This window comes from Buteo buteo, chromosome 12 (genome assembly GCF_964188355.1).
Source record: "Buteo buteo chromosome 12, bButBut1.hap1.1, whole genome shotgun sequence".
Taxonomy (NCBI): domain Eukaryota; kingdom Metazoa; phylum Chordata; class Aves; order Accipitriformes; family Accipitridae; genus Buteo; species Buteo buteo.
This window is the reverse complement of record NC_134182.1, coordinates 20,673,543-20,698,212: the sequence shown is the minus strand read 5'-3', so window position 1 is coordinate 20,698,212 and position 24,670 is coordinate 20,673,543.

Genomic DNA, 24,670 nt, shown 5'->3' with positions numbered 1-24,670 from the left:
GTCCTTATGGCAAGAGACACAAAATCAGAAACTAGGATGTTCTCACGTCCCTCAGGTCTACTTAACCTTCTTTAGCAGCACTCATGCTCCAGACCTCTTTATTTCCTAGCAAAATCCTGTCATCATCCCCAAGGAAATGGGCAGTTATGATAACTTTCTTTTCACTTATGGGGTGACAAAGGCTAAAGACATAAATCATAGAATCACAGAATGGTTTGGATTGGAAGGGACCTTAAAGATTATCCAGTTCCAACCCCCCTGCCATGGGCAGGGACACCTTCCACTAGACCAAGTTGCTCAAAGTCCCATCCAACTTGGCCTTGAACACCTCCAGGGATGGAGCACCCACAGCTTCTCTGGGCAACCTGTTGCAGTGTCTCACCACCCTTGCAGTGAAGAATTTCTTCCTAATACCTAATCAAATCTACCCTCTTTCAGTTTAAAACCTTTATCCCTCATCCTATCACTATACTCCCTGTTAAAAAGTCCCTCCCCATCTTTCCTGTAGGCCCCCTTTAAGAACTGGAAGGATGCTATAAGGTCTCCCCGGAGCCTTCTCTTCTCCAGGCTGAACAACCCCAACTCTCTCAGCCTTTCCTCATAGGAGAGGTGCTCCAGCCACTTGATCATCTTCACAGCCCTACTCTGGACCTGCTGAAGCAGGTCTATGTCTTTCTTATGTTGGGACCCCCAGAGCTGAACACAGTACTCCAGGTGGGGTCCCACCAGAGCAGAGTAGAGGGGGAGAATCACCTCCCTTGACCTGCTGGTCACGCTTCTTTTCATGCAGCCCAGAATGCAATTGGCTTTCTGGGCTGTGAGCACACATTGCTGGGTCGTATTCAGTTTTTCATCCACTAATACCCACAAGTCCTTCTCCTCAGGGCTGCTCTCAATCCATTCTCTGCCCAGCCTATATTTGTGACTCATGTGCAGGATGTTGCAGTTGGCCTTGTTGAACTTCATGAGGTTCACACAGGCCCACCTCTCAAGACTGTCAAGCTCCCTCTGGATAGCATCCCCTCCCTCCAGTGTGTCAATCGCACCATGCAGCTTGGTGTCATCGGCAAACTTGCTGAGGGTGCACTCAATCCCACTGTCCATGTTGCTGACAAAGATGTTAAACAGTGCCAGTCCCAATACTGAGCCCTGAGGAATGCCACTCCTCACTGGTCTCCACTCAGACATCATGCCATTGACCGCAACTCTTTGAGTGCAACCATCCAGCCAATTCCTTATCCACTGAGTGGTCCCTCCATCAAATCTATGTGTCTCCAATTTAGAGACAAGGATGTTGTGTGGGATAGTGTCAAACACTTTGCACAAATTTGCTTTTGCAATGTATTCAGCTATAGAAATCTTCTTTCCAGGATTTTTCAAAGCATTAAGTCATTTGACAGTTGTTTGATTTGATAGAAGTTAGATATGAAAGGACTTCTGAAATATCCACTAACTACTTACCTGCCTTTTTAGGCACATATATACCTTTAAAACTGAGACATAAGTGACTCATTTCTAAAAGTGATATAGAAGCTTAAGGCTATGCCTTATGGTAGGTCTCCAGAGAGAAAGGTCATAGGAGTTAGGCTTTAAGCATCCTTAGGTATCTGGATCTTTGCAAACCCTTTGTGGGTCCTAAATTTCAGCTTGCCTGGTAGGTCAAGCTAGTTGCTCAGCAAGGAACCTGAATTTGACCATTCATAGATGGAAAGAAAAAATGTCTTGCTGGTATAAGGATGACTGCATAACATCCTCAACTCAGGGCCCCTGCTTTGCCTAGAGAACAGCTATGCCACCTCTGACATGGAGTGCACTACCTTCTCAAACTCCTTAAAGGTTTATTAAGTGGAGGATGAAATGTCATTACAAGGCCTAGTTTATAAATAGGAGATGCTACAGGCAGGAGGGCTGATTCATTTTTTTCTGGCTAACTCTGTGGACAAAGGAGGGAGGCCTTTCACAAGGACTCACTTGGCTTGGCCTCGTGTCTTCAGTTTCCTGTGTCTGCTTCATAACAATAAATTCAGGGTCTGTAAAATAACTCTTGTGCATTCAATATATTAATCTTGTTGAAAGCACAGATGTCCATTTCTTCAATGGAATAATAATAATAATAATAATAATAATAATAATAATAATAATAATAGCTTGTCTTCCTTAGAGACTGGAGTGGTGTGAATAAAAGAGCTCTGCTAGACAGCAAAGTATGCTAAATGGGCATATTTTACTAGTTGAGAAAAACAGCTTGTCACTTCTAATTGTTCAAATCATGTGTGATTCAGTTCTTCCTGCAGTTATTTTTAAAATGTTGTTAAGAAGGTATAATGTACAGCTAAGAATAAAAAGGATGTGAAATTGTTAGCTCCCCTGGTAGGTAGGTGGTGATAATGAACATTTCATAAAGTTCTTGCTAACAGACAAATCTCTGTAATGCTCAGGAAGTCTCATAGTGTTAACAGTCTCTCACTAAACTAATGGCTCTTAAGGAACACACACAGGTTTGGATCTGCTGCTTTTCTTTTTTTTTTTTCTTTTCTTTTTTTCTTAATTATGACTTACAGAAATGAGCTAAAATCAGAGTGAGGAGTCAGAACTCCAGGATACCAAGTGTTATCTTGGTGTCTCAAAATGGCATCCAAGACTGCTGATTGGGATTCCAGTGCATGGTCTGCAGCTGGCTCACAAGTCACTTTGTGTGCTTGGCACCACGCCCATCTCTTTCCGTGAGAATAGCTGCAGCAGACACTTCTCTGCTTGTGTGGAAGACCTTGTAACAGGTCTCGCTTTCACAGCATGGCCCACAAGTCTGGCATTTGGGAACTATTGGCTTAGTCCTTTTCTGGCCCGTTAACTACACTTGTCGTTATGTGGGTATACAAAAAGCCTGCTAAAGTAGCTAGATTTCTCTGGAATATCGGAGGAACTCAGCTCACACTGATAATGAAGACATTGGGCAAGATTATTTAGGTTACTGAACCACTGCAGTTAACAGCCAGATCTCAGCACTATACCTTTGCCTAGTGTGGCAGGGCTGGAAGAGCAGCAGTCACTAAAGCAGATGGCCATGCCAGCAGAAGTCTCTTGTGCTGACGCAGTTTTAGCAGCAGAGCTGTGCTTCACCAGTTGAGCTTGTCTTGTCCCTGTGACTTCACCTGCTGCTGTTTTGCCAGGCCATGGCTGCACCTACAATATCTGTAAACCTACAAGCAGCAACCTCCGCACATGCCTGAGCCGTAGTCACTGAAACTCATGTAGCAGTGCTTGAATTAACTTCAGACTTGTTAACATGGGCGCAGGCAGATACTAGCTTGGATTCCAGCAGTGTAGTTGTGGCATGAAAGAGCTCAGCATGAGCTAGCTGCACTAGCACCTATCCAACCTTATAACAAGTGTTACAGCCATTGCTGTCTGCAGGGCTATGGTGACTTCAGATGGGGGGGCTTTCTGTTCTCCAGGGAGAAAGTCCAGGAGCTTAATTTTAGATGAAATATTTGCTAGTCCTCTGTTCCTGCTGGGACACAGAAATCACTGTATGAAGCAGAGATTGAAACCTGAGATATGGAGAGGATGGAAAGATGGAAATGGCAGTCTGGAGCACAAGAATCAATGGGAACCTCAAATCTCATTCAGGCTGTCCCAGTGCCCTTGGAATAAGACTAACTCATAGTGTGGACAGGGAGCAAAACTGTCAGTACTACGGAGAACTTCACAACCTCACAATGCAAGGGCTCACAGGGCTTTCCTGTCTGCATCTCTGACGTGGAGGCATTTACAGGCTGGGTGTATCAGTCTCATAAACATACCCTAGTCCGACTAAAGGGATTTTTTTGCTAGGCTCCTGCACAGCCTTTTCCTGCTGACCTTTGTTCTTGTTCAATTAACCAACTTGGTGGATAACCAGAGTCCCTTCAGCCTATGCCATACTTTGCTTTTCTGGCAGGTATCTTGCAAATCTTGTTATTGGCATTTTACGTGCAAGCTTTCTGCAGGCACCAGAGCTTCTGACTGTGGGTCTTGCAAGTGGTGACTCCTCTAGCATTCTGCAAACATAATTTCTTTTTTGACTATGGGCTCTGGCACTACAGAGTTCACTTCACAGAGTGACCTCCACATTTGTACTCACCTTTTGTGTGCGATCTCATCCTCTGGGGGAGCTTATCTCACCAACTTTAGATGTTTATAATGTGAATCTCTATCTGAGGTAGTTATGCTAAGCTCACTTTATAGCTAATGGAAAGAGATACTTTTACAGTGAGATTTATCTGCTGTCTTTTCGTCAGCAACTTGGGAATGAAATGAACCATGCCCTAGCCATATCTTTTTTTCTCTCTATTAATTATGAGGGGGACTTAGTATCTCATTCAAATGTGAGTGTCTACATTGGGTGAATCTCACCCCATGTGACTCCCTCAGGTGCTTATAACTTCATCTGATTGTAATTTAGTTTTCATTGGCATAATTGTAACTAAAAATCTCATCAGTTAGATCTAGCGTGAGGTTAATGAGGGCTTTGCTTCCCATGAGCAACTTGTCTGGGTATTGGAATTGATCTGACCTACAAAGCAGAATGAAAAGGATTCTCAAGGCATGGGAGTAGGCTAACGGTTTTTAAAAAAATCGTGACATGTCTCTTTAAAGAAATCTGGATCACATGTGTTTAAAAAACACATTGCTGAGTAAGGAATACTTTAAGACTGGAAGAACTGTCATAGAGACAGGACTTCTGAGTCTTACTCCTACCTGTAGCATTGCCTTTGTGGCCTTCAGTTCACTTAACAGCCAGCCAGTCTCCCAGGAAATAATGTGTACTTGCAGCAGAGACGATAAAGAAATAAAAGGAATTCTCAGCATCTTGAAAGTTAGTTTAACAAAAGTCTCGGACTCAGTGCATAACTGTAATGAAAAACAATTCAGAGAACTGATCTGAGGCTTAATTATCACAGTCATAAAAGGCTCTGTGACCTAAAAAAAGACAAGAAATAGCAACCTCAGGTCTAATCTCACTGATGTCAATAGAGTTACAGCTAGCATGATCTGAGTCTCCAGACTTTATTTTTAACCATTAGTTATTCCAAGCACCCACAAAATGCCAGGCACCTGATGGACAGTTTGATAGATACATTTCTTTCTTGGAAGAACAGAGCAGCCCAATCCATGTGAAACTTGCCATGCTCTGAGAATGCCCCATTCAGGAGCCAGTTACCTCTAAGCTAAAGGATTTTGGCTCTCCACCCTTCTCTGTAGAAGCAGTCCTTCTTGGATGCTGTAATTTTTAATGGTTTTAGTAGTACCACACAAACTCTGGTTCGAAGCAGGAAAGGGAGAGGGCCTTATCAGTACACAAGCTGAACAAAAGCTACAATATCAATTTTCTGCATAACCACTTGGGAGGAATGAGGAAACAACACTTACTTTCCTTAACCATCTGGTCATTGTTCAGGTTACTGGTTCACACTCCAGATAAGGGTTAAATTATAATCCATTGGCAAATGACTTTGAAAAGAGTGATTCATTTACTATGGTGAACAGGTGTTTGTTTCATGGACAGAACACATCATTAGTCAGATTTGTTTCTTGAATTATTGAGGCCCCTACTTAATGGTGTCAGGAAACAGCAACATTTGTAGATAGATAGAGGTATCCAGGTGGGTCTTCCTACATCTCAACTCACCAGCAAAATTGTCATCAACAGTCACAGCTTTGGAACAGGCAAATTGAATAACCTTATACAGTAGCTGAGAAATGAGGGGCAGCAAAAATGTTAATTTTCAGACATGAAATACTCGGTATTTGCCAGCAATAATTATTGACAAAAACTGCATAGTAGTGAGAGTGATGAATCTTATTCTCTTAAAATATTATTGAAGTGTTAAGAAACTTATGGAAGAACTGTAACTCCTGTTCTGCCTTGCCAAGAAAAGACTCAAACCAGCACCAGTCCCTTTATACTGAACCAGTAGATTTCTTTGCTAATGGTTGAAGCAATTCATATTAGTTAACACACATGGGCTACATATTAGGAAAAGACTTACTGTGGGGTGGGTCCCAGTCTGATGTGAGGGTTTTGGAAGGACTCTGCAGGCTTCCTGCCCTGGTGCAGCATCTCCACAATTCCTGCAAGTGAGAGTGAGCAGGAGAAAGGGACACAACTTGAAAATTCCCAGAGCCAGTCACACTGGGACTCTTCACTTTGGTACATGAGTGAGGTACACTGGCCAATAACGGGATGATGGCTTGCAGAGAAATGGGAGATTGCTATGTATTTTACAAATAATTTTGGTGCCTGCTGTGCTTACCTGGCTACTGTGACCCCTAACAGGTGGGGACCTTTGGGATACAAGCAATTTTAGTCAACAGTTCTTGTCAAGCCAAGAATATATAACAAAAGGCATTGTCAGGAATCCACTGATTAGCAGCTGGGAATAGTTTGAGCTTTACCACTTAACCAAAGCCACACAAGCAAGATTCTTGTGCAGACACAGTAGTGGGTTTAGGCAAATGCACAGGCAGGAGCACAGCTTAAGACTGCAGTGCAGACATACCCTGAAACCGTTGACTTGAGTACTTGCATCCAGTACAGACTATGAGTGAAACCCATCAATCCAAATAGACAAGATGAGCAAAGAGAGGTCCCAGGGTCAAGCAGCAGGTCAAAATGAAAACAGAGAACAGAGTCCAGACCTCTAAACTGATACCGAAAAGCCAGTTGAAGAAACTCTCTAAGACTCGTTTTGGAGTTTTAGAAAGCAGGCACTCTTTATTGCAGCACTGGATGCACGGGGCATAGTTCCACCTAGTGTGCATGCCACAGCTTTAGCACTAACAGGTTATATAGAATAACTAATTGCATGTTAATCAGATTAGTATACATATACATAAAAATAATTGCAACTGATTATCTTAGTACTGCCTACATCCAATCATGCGCAATGAAGGATCCATTTGAGTTGAAGGACTGCTTTTGCGACCACCGACCCATTTGAAGTTCTTGCTGGCTGTCCTTGAAGGATCTTGAAGCTTAACGCAGTTTCAATCACATGTGGTCAGTTTCAACATTGTTCTCATCTAGCGTACAGGAACATCTAGTCATAAGAGCAAAGAACTGCAAAACTTATGAGTAACTACCTCTACTAGTTAATTGCTTGGCTATACTTTTGTCTATTGTTTCAATCATAGTGTTAGTATAAGATTTCTAATAATTACTTACCAAATCTCACTTTTACAGTCAACTAGCAGCAAACCAGTTTCCACAGCTGGTACAAAAAATTAAAACCATCAAAATATTTAGACATACCATACAGAATGTATGGAAATATGCTATCAAAACTACCAACTAACCACCCAGTTCACTGGTTTGCACTCATCTTTCTACAACCCACCTCTGAGGTTAACATGAGACATGTTCTGCCTCAAGTAATGCAGGCACAGAAAAAGCTGAGAGTTAGTGTATGAATGCAGATCTTTTTGGTGTGGGTTTACATATAGGCATGCACGCTTTTATAACAGAAAGTATGCTCCAAATTGACACCTGGCTTGTCTGTGCAAGTGTGCATGAGTGACCCAGGAATAATAAACTAACCCATGCATAATTTGGTGTTCACAAACAACAGTACAATACAAAACGTCATACAGGCCAGTTCTTGAGGGCAGCTCTGCAATAATGAAAAGGCAGGCATGGCCCAGCATTCACAAATCACCTTCAGGTACTAAACCTGAATACCTAGTACATATGACTCCCCCAACAACAGCAAGACAGCTTGTACAGCTCCTGACATAAGCACACCTTTCATTCAAGAGTATCAAGAAATTCCCACAGGAAATGGGGAAAAGCCTGGATCAGGTAACCTTGATGCTGCAAGGCTGTGAAAGATTATATATAAAGAGAGGGAAAAGACAGTGATATTGAAGGTAATGGAAAATGCCTTCCCAGATGCCTGCTCCAATGAGCAGGGTGTTTTGTCCTTGTTTCAGAGCTGCTGAGACCAGTAACAATAAGCAGTGGTATAACAGCGGGCCTAAGCCTGGCAGCAAGAAATGGAGCAGTGGGGAAAGAAAGGCATGTTTATGGCTGTTGCATGGAAGTCATGCAAAATGACTACAGCCTAGATAACATACGTCATTTAAAGCTGGGCAACGCTGCTGCACATCCCTTCATAACACTTGTAAATTCTGCAAGAGGAAAGGGTGAATTAGCTTTCATCACTGCCTCATCAACTTCAATGCACTTTGCCACTGGCATTACTTTGCCTCGCCTCTGACTAGCTGCTCTGCCATTACCAGACTCCCATTACGCAGAGTATCCTTGCTTGGCATGGCCTTCAGGACGTCACCTGCTGTATAGCTCAGTAATGCCTGGGCTGCCCCAAGGGAGAGGTCTTCCCGTGCAAAGCAAAGCATGTATCAAATGAGGGAGCTCTCAGCATTTCCCATAGCTGAAATATCAGGAGAGGGACAGGGACCTATTTCAGGCCCCAGGGACATCTCTTATCTTTTGGTGAGCTGACCAAGACAAGAGGGATGGATCTAAAAACACCACTGCCCATTGTGGTTCAATTGGCATCCCTGCATCCAGCACTCCCTCCTTTTGTGCTCTCTTCCATTCAGGTAACCATGACTTCTGTGCTATGCTCACATCTCACCCGCTAATCCGCTCATTCATCTAATCTGTGTGCTTTGCAATCTATCCACCTTAAAAATCACTTAGAAATGGGCATAAGAGCATCCCCTCAGACACTGATGTTAATTTAAATGAATCAATCTGGATCATCCCCTTGGGTCTGACTCTCATTTATATTTAAAATCACATTTCACAGATCCAGGAAATGGAAAATTAGATCTTTCCAATTAAATTGGCACTTTCCATTAACACCAGAGGTCTGCTGTTTAGCGCAGCGGCAATCAAACAAGCCCAACATGTTGATTTCTGCATTCTCCAACACTGTGAAGAAAATTATTATTAAAGAAAAAGACTGAAAACGTTTTAGTTGAAGAAATAGAAGAGGCTAAACCATTTAATGCATCTATTACAAAAAAAAAAAAAGTCCCTGCAGATGACATTATTTGCTTTTGGTGTCTGATGGTGTCATCTTTGAGCTGATTCTTTCACACCTGCTTTCTTCATCTCTGGTGGTGCTAGAATTGCTATGTCTTCCTTATCCATAGGGACACATAAACCAGGCCTTATTCTCCTCAGTCTTGATTATCCTATGCAGAAGAAGTCCACGCTCAAAAGATACGGGGTAGTAAAACCTTTCAACAGTCTCTATATGGAACATAGAAAACTAGGAAAGAATCAGAACAGATATATTCCTGTAACTTGTACCTCTTCCCTCAGAGAGACTGAGAAACCAACATTACAAGACAGGTTTGTCCAGCTTCTTAACAGCTGAGTACTGAATTATATAGTCAGATAAATACATAATTTAAAACTATTTGATTAAAAAAGAGAAACTGCTCAGGGTACAGGTGGACTCATCAATGGGTTGGAAGTGGCTCTTGGGCTGCCTGTGAGCACCCCTATATTTAGCTTATACTGTGCAAATGAGAATGTGCACAACCCACATGAAACATTCCTCAAACAACAACATCAGAGACCGACCAAACTATTTCAAACAGGTAAGTGGTCTCGTCCAGATCCAGTGCCTGCTGTGTGTCACATGGAGGCTTTTCTGCTTCAAGGGATGTAGCAGCTGCTGAATCCACAAAGGAAAAGGAAAAGTGGGAGTGGAAATCAGTGGTGTCCCTCCTGCACCAGGAACACATAAGACACCACTATTCTTGACTTGGGGCTCAAGCGGAAGGAGCCCAGAGCTCCTACCTGGTCTCCAGTACAAGAAAGACTGGACAAGCCTGACTGACCTTCTAAATCTAAAGAGATCTAAATCTCTTACATTTATCAGTTAACTTTCAGCTCCAGCTGAAAATTACGGTGGGCCTGCATTCTTGGCTGAGATAAGTTTGTACAAATCTACATTGTTTGAAGATATGATCCACTGCCTTTAATCACAATATGCTCACTTATCCCATCAAGTATCTGGCATATATTTAGTGTTCTTCCATTATCTTGACCTCTAGACTTTTATGAGGGGGAGGAGGCATGCAGATTGGATCTGCAGTTTAACTGAGAACTTCTCAATGGGAAAACAGCTGAAGTGAGACTTGGCATTTATAAACAACTTACAGACAGTGCTGGCTTTAAACACTCCCTATGATTGCTCTTTGGGGGCTCCTAAGAACAGCACTCTCCATTGCATGGTAATGAAGCGGGGGTGACAGCAGTGTCAAGTGGTGGCTGCTGGCATGTCTACACCACACAGCAAAGCATGGGCACAGAGAAACCTGATCCATTCAGCAGCATTGCATCTAGCAACACAAGCACGAGGTGCCATAGTGTAGCACAGCACCTGGGAGGGAGGGTCTTTCCAAGGAAGCCTGCTGCTTTTAAACCAAAGCTAGTTTCTCCAAAGACATCTGCTGTGCATCATTCAGATGTACCAGCTTAGGTAGGAATAGGTCAGCATTAGCTCATGTGCCTGCGTTGCACGGGGTAGATATGTCCATTCCTTTTCCAGCTCCCAAAATGACCGGGCTGTTGAAGAGTTTTAAAAAAACTTCCACCTCCATCAAAACCAAGCACAGAACCAAACAAAAATCTTGGGTTAAGTGTGTGTCATGGTTTCAGCCCAGCCAGTAACAAAGGACCACGCAGACGCTCGCTCACTCCTCCCGCCCCTCTCCGGAGGGATGGGGAGGAGAATCAGAAAAGAGAAAAGAAAAAAAAAAACCCAAACAACCCCCCCCCCAGAACCTCGAGGGTTGAGATAAGGACAATTTACTGGGACAACACAAAAAGAGAAGTTAACAACAGTACTAATAAAAGAATATACAAAATGAGTGATGCACAGTGCAACTGCTCACCACCCGGAACCTGACGCTCCTCCACTTCCCCCACCGAAAGCTGAGAAAGCCCCCACAGCCCGCTCCCCATTTATATACTGAGCATGATGTCACATGCCATGGAATACCTCTTTGGTTAGTTCAGGTCAGCTGTCCCGGCTGTGACCCCCCTCCCAGGTTCCTGTGAAAATTTACTCTATCCCAGCTGAACCCAGGACAGTGTGGGAAGAGGAGATCTTTAAACATATGAAGGGTATAGGAATAAGTAGTTTGAGCCTGAAGCTTCCATTTTGGGGTGGAAAAACAGAAAAATGTTTTACAAAATGTGAGAGTAAAGAAAAATGTTTGAGTTTTTATCTCTTTGTAATGAAAATAATTGGCTTGGATTGAGCCCTTCCCTGGGAGTGTCTGCAGACCAAACGTGACACAGCTGCCAGGTGCCTGAAAACCAAAATGTGAAGCTGACCTAAAATAAAAGCAAAAGTGATTGTTTTATTTCCATCAACACAGAAGACTAATCAGAGGAATAGACACAGGGCGAGTAAAGACCTCTAGGATGTGATTCATCCAACATCTTAATGTGCACAATGCCGAGGCCTCCTATACAAGCATCTGGAAGATGTACACACTGTTCAGGCAAAATTAATCTGATTCTAAAAGTGAGTCTGACAAATCATAGCCTTGAAGTCCTTTGATTAATTTATATAGAGAGACCTAATATTGGGTGAGATTAATTCTTTGCCTAATCTTTAACAAATCAGTCTGCAACATTGCAGTGCCCTTTTCAGTCAAACTAAACATGTTAAAGAACAGTAGAAGCAGAAACAAGAAGAAAATTTTAGAGATGGATGAGACAAGGGAAAGCTGGAACTGCTCTGCGGTACCTGTGAGGTGACAGTGATACCCTGGATTTCTTGTATACCAAAAGATTTTACCAAAGCTACTTTTTGCTTGTAATTTAGGACTGCAGGCCTACAGCCACACGCACTATCTAAAACTTAGCATGACATGCCTGATGAAGCTTCAGGTGTGCTCAGATTTTTTTTTCCCCACAGAAATGCAATAGATGGAAACTAGATTACCTCTGAGAAACTGGCAGCCATGCAGACCATGTCTCACTTTCCTCAACAGCTGTGTGGATGCTGCCACCAGCTAGAGACAACAGCTAGTCTAAGAGATTGTGTGAGTACTCACAGCATGCTAACAATACTCCACCACATTAGCAGAGTGCATTAGGTACCTTATTTCTGAAAGTATTGTACAAATCTTTAGTGATGTCTCTGAGTATTTCTGGGAGCTACAGAATAAGGAAGATTAATTCAATTTTATTATTGAAAAAGTTGAATTACAGAGAAGTGAAAAGCTAAAGAGAGGTCTTACTCCTCCTTCCAAGATTTGCTAGCCTAACTATGTTGGTCCAGAATGCAACAGTTATTTCAACAAGATAAGCCTTTATTTCCTTGGGGAAAGTAATATGAGCTTTATACTTGTTAGGAGGGTTTCCTGGTATAGCAATACCACTTGAAGCTAACTGGCAAATACTTCCTTGTGCAGATAAGGTTTGAATTACACCAGAAACACATGCTCCTACAACATGATCCTATGTTCCCTCCACTCTACTTCACCATTTCTCATATACGTAACCTATTGCATTCAAAATCCTGTTCCTACTGTATTGTGTACTGCTGTGTGTGTCTGTGCATGCAGCATTTCAGCATCCCTCATTTCTCGGGTGAGAACTGTCCTGACCCACAGCAACTTGCTGAACTGTACAGCGAGTTAAGAGACATCTAAACCAAGACCTAAAGTAACCCTCCCATGCCCATCTGAGTGAAGGCATCTCAGGCTGCAAACTTGAGAGTTAGTATCTGTGTTTCTTAGAGTGAATCAACAGACTGCTGCGCAGGTTTCAAACCAGATGTAAGGTCAGTCACACCAGACCCTGCCTAATCAGCTGGCTTTGCTCAGAAATATGGTAAGGGAGGGCAAGGCTCGGAGACACAGCTCCTATTGGCAGTCTCTGACAGCTCCCTTTTATTGCAAAGCAAATGGTGTGGAAGACTATAGGTGAGAAACTTGCTCACCCACCCACAGGTCAACTTTCTTTCTGCACATCATTTATTTGTGTAATGGCATTGCACAGTTATTCCAGCTGTATGTACAGCTACATCCTTTAAAACAGATCGTTCAGGTCTGATGTAAATTAAACTGAGTTCAGAGAGCTTAACCATATTCTGCAGTTCTGCATCGCAGCTGGCATCCTCAGGTCTCTCCAGTGGCAGCTGGTCTGTAGGTGCCTCAGCCCCCCTATTTAGGGGCTATCGAACTCCTCAAAATTGCTGCTAGCTACTCAGCAGGTACTCACTTGGGATTTGGGGCCAGAATTTGAAGCCTCTGCCCCTCCTGAGCTGGAGCTGCTAGGTACCTTGAGCTGAGCCTTTTCCAATCTCTGCAGGTACACTTGTCCCACTTGGTGTAACTATTTAACATTCACGGGAATGGATCCTAAATGTCACATTTTTGCATCCCCTATACCTTCACAAATGAGCTATAGAGTCAATCACTGGCCCTTTCCTTTCTATTCCTGCAACAAATATTTAGCTTAGGAGGCTGAGGAAGAGTAGCTTCTGTTTAGCCTGGGGCCTTTGCTGTGATACAGATTTAAATCCCTTGATTTTAATCACACAGAAATATGAACCTGCATCGCTTTGACCTAAATGATTTCTCTGAGCATTTGGCTGCTGGCTGTTTTGAGGTGCCTCTGTTGAGTTTCCACAAACAGAAGATTCATGTGTAGGTGTCTGTCCCTGCCAGGAATTGTGGCTGAGTGCTGTGTGGAAACAGGTGCCTGTCTGAACCAGTCAGACATTTCTGCTTGTTTTTGCAAGCTCACATGGACAATTCCTTGCTAAAGAACAAGGGAGGTCTCCCAATTATGCATTTAAGCATTCCCATACATTATATGGGGAGCACGATTACCTTTCTCAGTGCTAAGGACTCTACTACAGGACAAGTCCATCTAAAACCAAGATTTTACATTGTCTGAGAACCAACAAGCATCTAGACCTATGAGAGCTAACTTGACGACACCTATAACATCAATTCTTCACACCACTGGCTACTGCTATCCAAGCGCTGGACTATTCTTTCTCCTCCTATTGTAGTCATTCCCTAGGGGCTAAATCCACATTATGATTTACACATGTAATGATTCATCAAGCAAGAGAGAGAGGGTAGGTAATAGTTCCCTGCCTCACGGACAAGTTAATAATTTATGAGCAGTGAAACAGCTTCAAGACTGGCTGAGATGGCCTGCCCATGAACCTTAGGTAGATGGCATTGATGTAATACTGCTGGCCTGCCCTACCTGAGTCAGAGTGGAGACTTGAAAATGGGTCCCTCCTTCTCAGATGTGAGTCCCAAGCACTTTATTTCATTTTTTCAAGACAAAGTACTGGCTTTACATCTAACACTTGAACACAGTCCAAAGGCACTTCACTATGCCTGAGTAAGAATGGGTCCTGTCCACCCATTTGGCTTTTTGGGTTTTTTTACTGGCTTGGTTAGCTCCTTTCATTATTTTCTGGATTCAGTGAATCCCACTGTTAGCTACCCCATGCACGGCAGGGAATATTACCCTGTTAGAGAATTAGATGTTATATAGGGGTGATGCAGATAGAGTGGTAAATATCCTTATTTGTGAAATCAAGCAGAAATTCTGTGACAGATCCTAAATTTTCCAAAGTTTTAGTCCAGTGTCATAACAAGAACACTATACAGTACGCTCTTTTGTGGCTACTAGCTGTCATCATTATATTTTATGTCACATCAAAAGATATCCTCATATTCAATCCTTATGGCTTCAACTCATTGCTCAGCTGAAACATTCTGTTCTGGGCTCAAAAGCCAACTTCCCTTAAAAATAAAGGTACCTTAGCTCAAAACTTGAAAAGGAATAAAAAGTTTTAGAGACCATAACTGCACATATATTAACATCCACAGCTTTAGAATACAATAATCCTTTGAAACCTTGTTCAGTGTTGAAGATCTTAAAATAGTTTTCATGTGTTTTCTTGAAGTTCATTTTGTCCTATTCCCATATGCATAGTTTCTGAATGCCATGTTGCTGCTGTCTCCTCCAACAACAGTAACAGCATTTCAGTGACTCTTACTGCAACATGCCTTGACCTCAGAGGTACCAGAGATCCTCTCTACTTCTTTAGTGCTAGCTTAAAACGTGTATCAGTTTATCTCTGAGAACAAACCCTCAAATCAGCTGTTTGAATCTCAGTCCTGAGATGAGAATTTTTAAGGGCACAGATATTGTTCCATTATAATCACCCATCTTTCTAAGAAACCTTTGCAACTTTGCCCAGAACTATGCAGCATGACAGATAGTTGCCTAAACGTTCAGACTCAACTCCATTTCAGCTGTAAGCTTCCACATAATTTTATGAAAAGACCAATTTTTTATTGCATCCCCTTCTTCTATCAGCCAGAATATTTATTTACAGAGATGGCAAGCTCATATTATAAGACCTAATTACATTAAAATTTTGCCCTGATTCAATTGGTAAGTGGCCACTTGTACTGATGTAACCCTTTAATTTAGAAAGAGAAAACCAAAGTGAGGTTTGCCTTACCTGAAGTGTGTCAGAGATGAAGCGTTAAATCCTTTTACTGAAACTTGTAGGCAGGTATATAACAATGAGAGGAGGCTACACCAAGCTGAAAAGCTGAACATTATTGGAATGGCACAATGCTGTCTAAAAATCTGCAGGAGATCCCCCTCCAACTAATTGTATCTGCTCTGTGCTACCCTTTGTATAAAGATGTTCTCTGTGAGATAAAAATAATTCGTGTCTACAAATTGTCCAATACAATAGAACCTAAATCTTGGTTGATATCTGCATAGATAAATGAAAATTCTGTAAGTTTTTATGAAAAACATACAGAAATAGACCACCCCATCAAGCTCACTCAGACTGGAAAGATCCATTTCTTCCCTGGGAAGAATCAGGTCTACCAGGCCTGCTGAGCATGCAACCTGAATGTTAATGGAGATAGTTTGGAGAGAGTGGCAGGCTGTGGACTATGGACTATGAGGAGGAGAATGGCTTGACCTTGAAACACAGAATCACAGAATGGTTAAGGTTGGAAGGGACCTCTGGAGGTCATCTGCCCAAACTCCCCTGCTCAAGCAGGGTCACCTAGAGACAGTTGCCCAGAACTGTGTCCAGATGGCTTTTGAATGTCTCCAAGGATGGAGACTCCATCACCTCTCTAGGAAACCTGTACCAGTGCTCAAGTCATCTGCGTCGTGAAAAGTGTTTCCTGGTGTTTAGGAGGAACCTTCTGTGTTTCAGTTTGTGTCCATTGCCTCTTATCCTGTCACAGGGCACCACTGAAAAAAGCCTGGCTCAATCCTCTTTACACCCTCCCTGTAGGAATTTATATACACTGTTTAGATCCCCCTGAGCCTTCTCATTCGTAGGCTAAAGAGTCCCAGCTCTAAACTGAGCTAGGATATCAGTTGTGCAATAAGATATCAGTTGCAAGTTAAGATCTCATCAGCCAACCACTGTGAGAAAAATGTCATCCTGGATTTTTTTGACTTGGAGACCATCATGGGGCTTTTTTTTTTCTAGTCTAGGGATCTTAAAATACTGTAGTCAACTAGACTATCAAAGACTGTGCAGTTCTGAGCAGTCTGTACTATGTTGCTGTAACATCTTATTACATATTTCTGGGCATATCTCTCCCCAAGGGGTAAACATCTCTTTTGGACTAGCTGAAAAAGCCAGCATGAGAAATACTGAGGCTGAAGCCAGGACTTGTCCTTGGAGTAGGGGAGCTAGAGAGAGGCCTATTTTCTTGCTTTAAGGGATTGATTTCCTGGGAAACTGTATAAAGGTCAGAAGCACATTATGGTCTATGTGATTGTGAAAAGGACTCTGGACAGTGATGTTACATAAATATTTACAACTACCCTTACTAACTGAACCTGTTTCCAGCCCCTACTTCTCCCAAGGAAGAAAACAGGGTAACAGGGAAGAATTAACTTGTGAAGAATAAGAGCAGTGAATTTCTAACCCAAAAGCACTAATGGGAACTGCACACTTATCTGAACAGGAAGAGCCATTATTTAAAAAAAACCAAACAACAAAACAAAACGCATCACACAATCAAGGAGCATCTGTAATTTTCCAATGCAGATTACAGAAGACTGCAAGTCAGCTGTGACAAGAATGATAACAGCACCATGCTTTTGTTTTCTTTATTTTACCCTTGAGCAGATAACCTTTCATATTTTGGTAGAGTAGACATATTGGTGATGATGTTTTTATGATGTTGCAAAACTCCACTTTCTTCTCATCCCTCTGGAAACAAATTCATCTATGTCATTGAACCACAACACAGCTTTATAAAGAACAGAAAGACTAGAGGCACAGCCATTTGTGAGGACTTAGGTACAATAATATTTATTGTCCACATAAAAAGCTAGCTGTGGAACTGTCAATAAAAGAGTATTCATAAGTGACAACATGCTAATTGGAGTCAGAGAACCCAGGCAGAGATGGTATTTGACTTACTTCATATTTTTTTAGGTGATCCAAGACCCAACCAGGCAACTTGCAGCTTTGGAGCTACATGTGGCTTGCAAGCAGTTCAGATGTGCCTCCCATAAAGTATGCTGTATCAGACAGTTAGTGGCAGGACTCTGCTGGTTGTGAGCTGCTGGGTAATACAAGAGCACAGCTGAGGAACGAGGTGAATAAGCAAGGATTGCTGGGACAGATATTGAGTCACCTTGAGACCCAGCCACATGCTTAGGTTTGTGGCTGAACCCTCACATACAGTGGAAGCACTGAGACCTATGAAGAATTACTAGTTTTTCTTTTTTTCAGGACTACTCCTAGAGCTCCTCTTCCTTTTAGCTTTCAGAAGTATATATTAGCTCTCCTAAGGCATGCAGCTATGTTTGCACTTCAGTGGGACCAGGGTGCCCAAACCTCTAAGGCACTTTTGAAAACCTCATCCACAAACTACAAATACATGGGAATATGAATTAGATGTGATTAATATAATAGACATTCAAATTGAAAAGAAGAAACTCTTCTCAAGCTAAACCTTCTCAAAGAGCAGAGCTGGTAGAAATTCCCAGAATCTGTGACATTTCAAGTTAAAGTTGAAATAGATTTAGCATAGTCATTCCCATGCTTTGACAGTAGAAACTCCTACTACCTTCTGGGCATCCAGATTTTACAATACAGTTATATTTATTAAGTTTTGCACCTGAAAGAAGGTGCAAAGGATATGCATAAAGATGCATCAATTTTATGCTGTGGAATTGTAATTCACTTAGGTTTAAAGAAATTCTCTTTGGTCTTATTGTAAGATAGCCCATTATAAACTTTAGTAAAACCTATATTGTGTATTCATCAGCAAAAATAACACAAAACATAGAAGAAACAGAAAAGTTTATGCTAAAGGCTGTTAAAGAAGTTACCCAATGTTCAAAAATTGAAATGTATTTATTTTGCATCAGTTTCCCAACTATGACCTGAGATTTCCACTACCTCCCTTTCTTATCTCTGCTGCCCACTGAAACAGTATTTGAGAGACAATTTATTACTATGGAGTTGGCAAAAGGCCAATGATGAAAAGGCCGACAAGAGGTTGACAACTAAATTTCATCCAGCAGATTCCTTTCCTGCATTTTCTCCTGTAATGAGGTCCACCATATATCAACACTCAGACTGGCTGTCCTGGTTTCAGCCGGGATGGAGTTAACTGTCTTCCTAGTAGCTGGTACAGTGCTATGTTTTGAGTTCAGTATGTGAAGAATGTTGATAACACTGATGTTTTCAGTTGTTGCTCAGTAGTGTTTAGACTATGGTCGGGGATTTTTCAGCTTCTCATGCCCAGCCAGGGCACCTGACCCAAACTGGCCAACGGTGTATTCCATACCATGGGACGTCCCATCTAGTTTAGGAACTGGGAAGGAAGGGGGCAGTGATTCGCCGCTCGGGGACTGGCTGGGTGTCGGTCGGCGGGTGGTGAGCAATTGCCCTGCGCATCATTTGTACATTTCAATCCTTTTATTACTTACTGTTGTCATTTTATTAGTGTTATCATTATCATGATTAGTTTCTTCTTTTCTGTTCTATTAAACCGTTCTTATCTCAACCCAGGAGTTTCACTTCTTTTCCTGATTTTCTCCCCCATCCCACTGGATGGGGGGGGAGTGAGTGAGCGGCTGCGTGGTGCTTAGTTGCTGGCTGGGGTTAAACCACGACACTGGCCTACTCTGGAAATACTCTTCTCCACAATGCATGTTCCAGAACTTGTGTTCCTGAAGACTGTAAACTTTTCACTTTCTGCATTTCTGTGAATCCAGCTATGGATATTTCTAATTCCAGAGTCCTGCACTCCAACAGACTGTGTTTTCAGTCTTTTCTCCACCGTCCATGTGGAATCTTGGTCCAACACAGCAGCTGAAGGCTCACCCAAATGCTTTGTTCTGGTTTACTACTATGGTCAAGTTTTCAAAGTTAATGCTCTAGGATGCAAGCAGCACAACAGGAATAAGAAAATGAGAAGATTAGATATGGGTATATAAATGGCAGCAGGAGTTAAGACTCTGTTGGGTCTTTATAAATGGCATAATTTGTCAAAAGATTTCTGAGAATTTAATGGAATTAAAAATAAACAGTTCTGTTTCAGGATCGACACAAAGGCCAAATGAGCAGGTCTGGCATTCCACAGATCAAAAGATAGTTGTACTTATATGACATGAGAAGTTCATCGGAATAGCATGTCTTGATCACAGTTGAAGATACTTCAGTCTGTTTCTAGATTAAAGTAGCCCTTATTAACATTGGCCACGGGATAATGTTGGAACCACTGGTGCTTAAAACTGCCTCTAGTCCTCCTTTTCTGGCTTTCAAGATGGGCAAAATAAAAATCTATCCAAATGAACCATCACATTTAGTTGATGACATTTGGTCTATGTAATACTTCACATGGGATGAGCCTACATAAGTTCTGGAGTAAGGAATAGCTTATCTACCTAGTCTCTTTTTAATATCAGTGGACCTCTGATGTAGAAATTTCTTTTTAAAAATTGAATTATTTGTTTCTATTAGGCACCTTTACAACCTCTGCCTCATTGCCATCCATGTACTAATGATCAGAGAGCAAAAGCATGTTACCACCTTTGGCAAGGACAAGCATATAGGTAATGGAGCACCTTTGCAGTGACTGCCAGATCAGTTTAGTGCTTTTCATTAAGTCTTCTAGCAGCATGCAATTTGTTTCCAGCATTAAATGGCACTTGCTTTTCTAGTTGTGGTATTTGCAAAATGCCGTGCTTACAATCAGAGGCTACAAGAACTTTCAATGTAAAGAAAAGGACAACAGCTAGTGTTGTGCACAGATATCAAAGTTTACCTCATATATTGAGGTGGGAGGGTAGGCAATATCTCTGTAAATCTACTTTTGGCTAAGAGTCCTGTTGGTAATTCTTGGTGGTGCTTCAAATGAAACATTTTGTTGACATCACTTAATTCAGAACAGAAGCATTTCAAGTTCAATAAGCAAGCTTTCACCCATGTGAACATCAGGGCAGCTCCATTCCCACATTTCTAAGTGGTGCATCTCTGGTGCACTAAAACCTAAGAGATACCAAGGATATGTTTTTTCCCTAGAGTGCTTCTGTAGGAGCTGTGTAGGTGTGAGATTCATCTGGTCCTTTTGGTTTTGTGTCTTTGTCATTGCAGATCTCCACATTATGAAGTCCTGTCATACTATTTTTGTTGCCATCCATTAAGTCTTCTGCCATCTCTGTGCTCTTCTTGTTGCACTGACAGAAGTCACTGGAGCCCTCTAGAAAGTTGATGCAAAATTTGATAACCAGTGCTAGCCAGGCCATCCCAAAGAGGATCCACAGAGAGATTACGTTCTTGTACCAGCCTGGATAGGTGTGGTCTGGGTTCATCCCTACAAGAGAATCACCCAAAACATTTCTCGATTGGATCAAGAGTGCTTCAAAGGAGACATCACATGTAAAGCAAAGACAGTGGAAATATGACCTAATATTAGTGATTTCTATATAAAACAGGTATGCCATCTACGAAGCAGGTGAACAGATGTTGTAAGCAGGTATGTTTTATGACACGTGAGCAACAGCCTAGAACTCCCTAGGAATTCTGAAGATTACCCATAAGAAAGAAAAATAAATCCCAAATTAAATCTATGTCGCAGTGAAATTATTCACATTTAAGCGTATAGTTTCATTTCTCTACTTGCCACTCAGCATCACAATATTGTATTAGTATGTAACAGGGGTCCCCTGCAGGCAGAGAGCTAAGCGGGTTTTATGTAGTGGTGCATGTATCTTGTTAAGCCAGATATAAGTGAGTGAGTTAGTCTCTAAGAGTGGGAGGGAAGGGGCCTGAGCAGTCCTAAACCCCCTAAGAACAACCAAGCCTTAGAAGACAGCTTGAAACTATGCCACCTCTGTCCAGTTGCTCAGCTAGGTACTTTGTGATCCCTTTGGAGCAAAGCTGTATTTTTGGTTGTGCTTCCACACACAAACACACAGGTCTGTTTACTGCAAAGTGGCTTCTATGTGCTTAGTGCCAGTAGTAACGTTAATAATAATAACAGGCAAAGCAAAGGAATTAGTTCAGCCCTATGAAGTTACCAGGCTGTATCTGTAAAGCAGGCTGGGGTACCCTTACAAACACAGGTAACGTACAGGATACAAATCAGTGGCAGCAAAGTTTTTGCATAGGCTTTTTCTCTACTGCTTCTCAGGTCTCATTATTTAGTTTTCGTACCTTAGGAAGGTTTGTCACTTTGTAACTGAATACCTACAGCACAGCAGATACTACAGAACACCTGATACTTTCAGGACAGAGTGTGAGGAATTAATATGTGGTACCTCCATGAACTTGGAGGCCACTCTCCACACCATGTTCCAATGAAAGGTACACATAGGGCTGGGTTGAAATGGGACTTCCATAAAGGCAGGTGTTTAGGTATTTATCATCTGTGACTGGTTGTACGTAGGAATACTGTCCTGTGATTACCTGCACAGACTAGCAGTTACCAAATAGTGGTCCATGAACTGTTACTGTCTACAAGATTGTGATAAGTAGTAACTGGTCAGTGGAGCCATATTAAACATCCAATCCTCTACATCTGTTTACTTGGTATTATTATATATTACATAATACACATTGTATGTGTTTTCAGTATAATGGGACCACAAGACATTTTGAGGTTGTCACTAAGCCACTGGTAAATATTTGGGAGCTACCAACCACTTTTGTGGTAACTACTCTTTGGGCTAGCTTTCTACATCAAGGTGAACTTCAACCAGGAAGAGTATTATATTAATCCTTCAAACAAGCACCTTTCACGGATGCTAAACTCAAAGGTTTAAAAATTGTTTGCTTCTAAACAATAAATGAAAACAAGAGGGAAGGGCTATTTGAGGCTTCCAAGGAGAATGCTTTATCCACAGAGACCATCCGATAAGTACAGTCTCAGGGATAAGAAGATCAGAAGCAGTTTAGGACCTACATGGCACCCTGTGTACAATAGAACAGCTTACTGAGTTTGTAAATTAACAGATTTCAGGGCCAGTAAGAGAAGCTACATCAACATTACTAAATAAAACAGGCTAGGGACCTCTCTGTGACTTCAAATCCAAGTGCCATAGCCTGGCGTATATTTCCCCCAAAACAGAGCAGCTGTGTCCAAAGTGAACATCAAGCACCACTCCTGGCACGTGATATCCCCCAGAATTTACCTGTTCCAGAACAGCACCAGGGATCACACTAGTGGGGAAACAGCATAACAGTCACAAAATAGTGACAGTCACTTGAACCCATGCCCTGACCCTGATTATTTTTATGTTGAGACATAAACCACAAACACACAATTTTAAGGCCAAAATGGTTTGCTTCTATATACCACAGGTCACTGACATATTCCCATACTGAACCTACTGTATCTATGGTGGTATGCCTGTTACAAAGGTACCACACAGCTGAAGGTATGCCTGGAAGTGGGAGGTACACTAGTGAAGAGCTTCAAAATTAGTTATCAGAAACTGAGAAAAGTAAAGCTGCCACAGCACAGAGTTCAGCATCATCTATAAAATCAGCGTAGGAAAATGCTGAACTGGCTAGCTTTTGTTAAGCTCCATCTGGCTACCCTTACACCCAAGCTAACTTGATTCCAGCTCATTTAAGCATGCCTACACAAGCTCTAGTCATAACTTTGATGCATTATAGACAAGTCCTAAGGTAACCCCCATTAAGTTGTCCAAGCATCAAGCAAGCACTACAAAGAAAAGAAAATAAAGGATCTGTAATAAGATGGTTTAGTCTTTCTGTCTCCCAGGGATTCAAGGGTGCATGTGTTTCTATAATCAATTTGTTTTTAATGAGAAAGTCTTTATCAAAAAGGTGTGTCCTGTGTTTCAGCAAATGCATCGGGCATGGGTCCAAACCCATTTCCTCTGGCAAAGGGTTTTGGCAACCAAAACTAGGCTGTGCCTGGTGCCTGACAGTCTACACCTAAATGACTTAAGCTGCCTTTTAGAAAGCAGTTCTCTGGGGGTTTGACAGAGGAAATGGTCACTGTCTGTTAACGATGATGCAGACTAGCATCTGCTTAAAACTAGTCACTGCCGATGCACTGGAGCACACCAAGCACACCACGAGCGACTGCTGTGGTTAAAAACATATCACTCCAGTCTGGTGTTGTAGTCATTCAAGGGACAGATCACCTGAATGCTGGAAGATTACTCACTGTCTGGGAAATGATTTCTTTGCTCTTCCACAGGTAGCATTACTATCTCAGAAATCATGTCTTCTCCAACCTGTCAAATGCCTACCACAACATATTTATCACCAGGTCTGTGGATTGCTAGTGATTTAAAACAGCCAAGTTGGGAGCTTCATATGCCACACATTTGGCTTTGATGTTTAGTAGGTGAAAGCAATGAAATGTGAACTACTCAACAACCACATAATCTCCAAACCCTATAGTGCTGATGGTAATGAAGGAATAGTAGAAGCCTTCTTCATAAGACCAGCCTTCTTTGTCAGAGAACAACAAGGGAGGTAGCAGGAGGAACAATAACAAACCAGTTACCAGTGCACAGGTCTTAATCAGGAGGGAAGCTTTTTTCTAGTAAAACAGAAAAAAAGGAAGAGACTGTCACAAGAAGGCAGGGAAAGCCCAGCTCAGTTTCTGGTTGAAGATGATGCTGGACTCCATAAAAAACACACAAACATTCACGACATTCCACTAGAATAAACAGTGTGGCTCTCACAGTCAACACAAACTGGGCATCACCTTCGCGAGTCCTAAATTCATACCAGTTTAAAGCCTATTCCACAATGTTCCCATGTAACTTACACATGCAATTCTAACTATGACTGATAATAAACAGACCAGATATTCTAGGACTGTGCATCACTCTGAGGCTCTGGCACTTCTGTTGCTGTAGGGGAAGCCATTCATCACAGAAGTTCCCTCAATTAATAAACAACCTTATCTGACACCTCATAGGGCTGTCATAAACTAAATTTATTTGCTTCCAGTTATTCCTGAGTATTATTGTCTTTTTGGCCAAATAGGTAGGCAGGCTGTCCTTGTTAGTCAGAGGATCTCAAATAACAGACAATGTCATTTCTGTCTTTTCTTTCCTGAACTTGATGGTGAGGCATATCTGTCCACATTGCTTACCTGT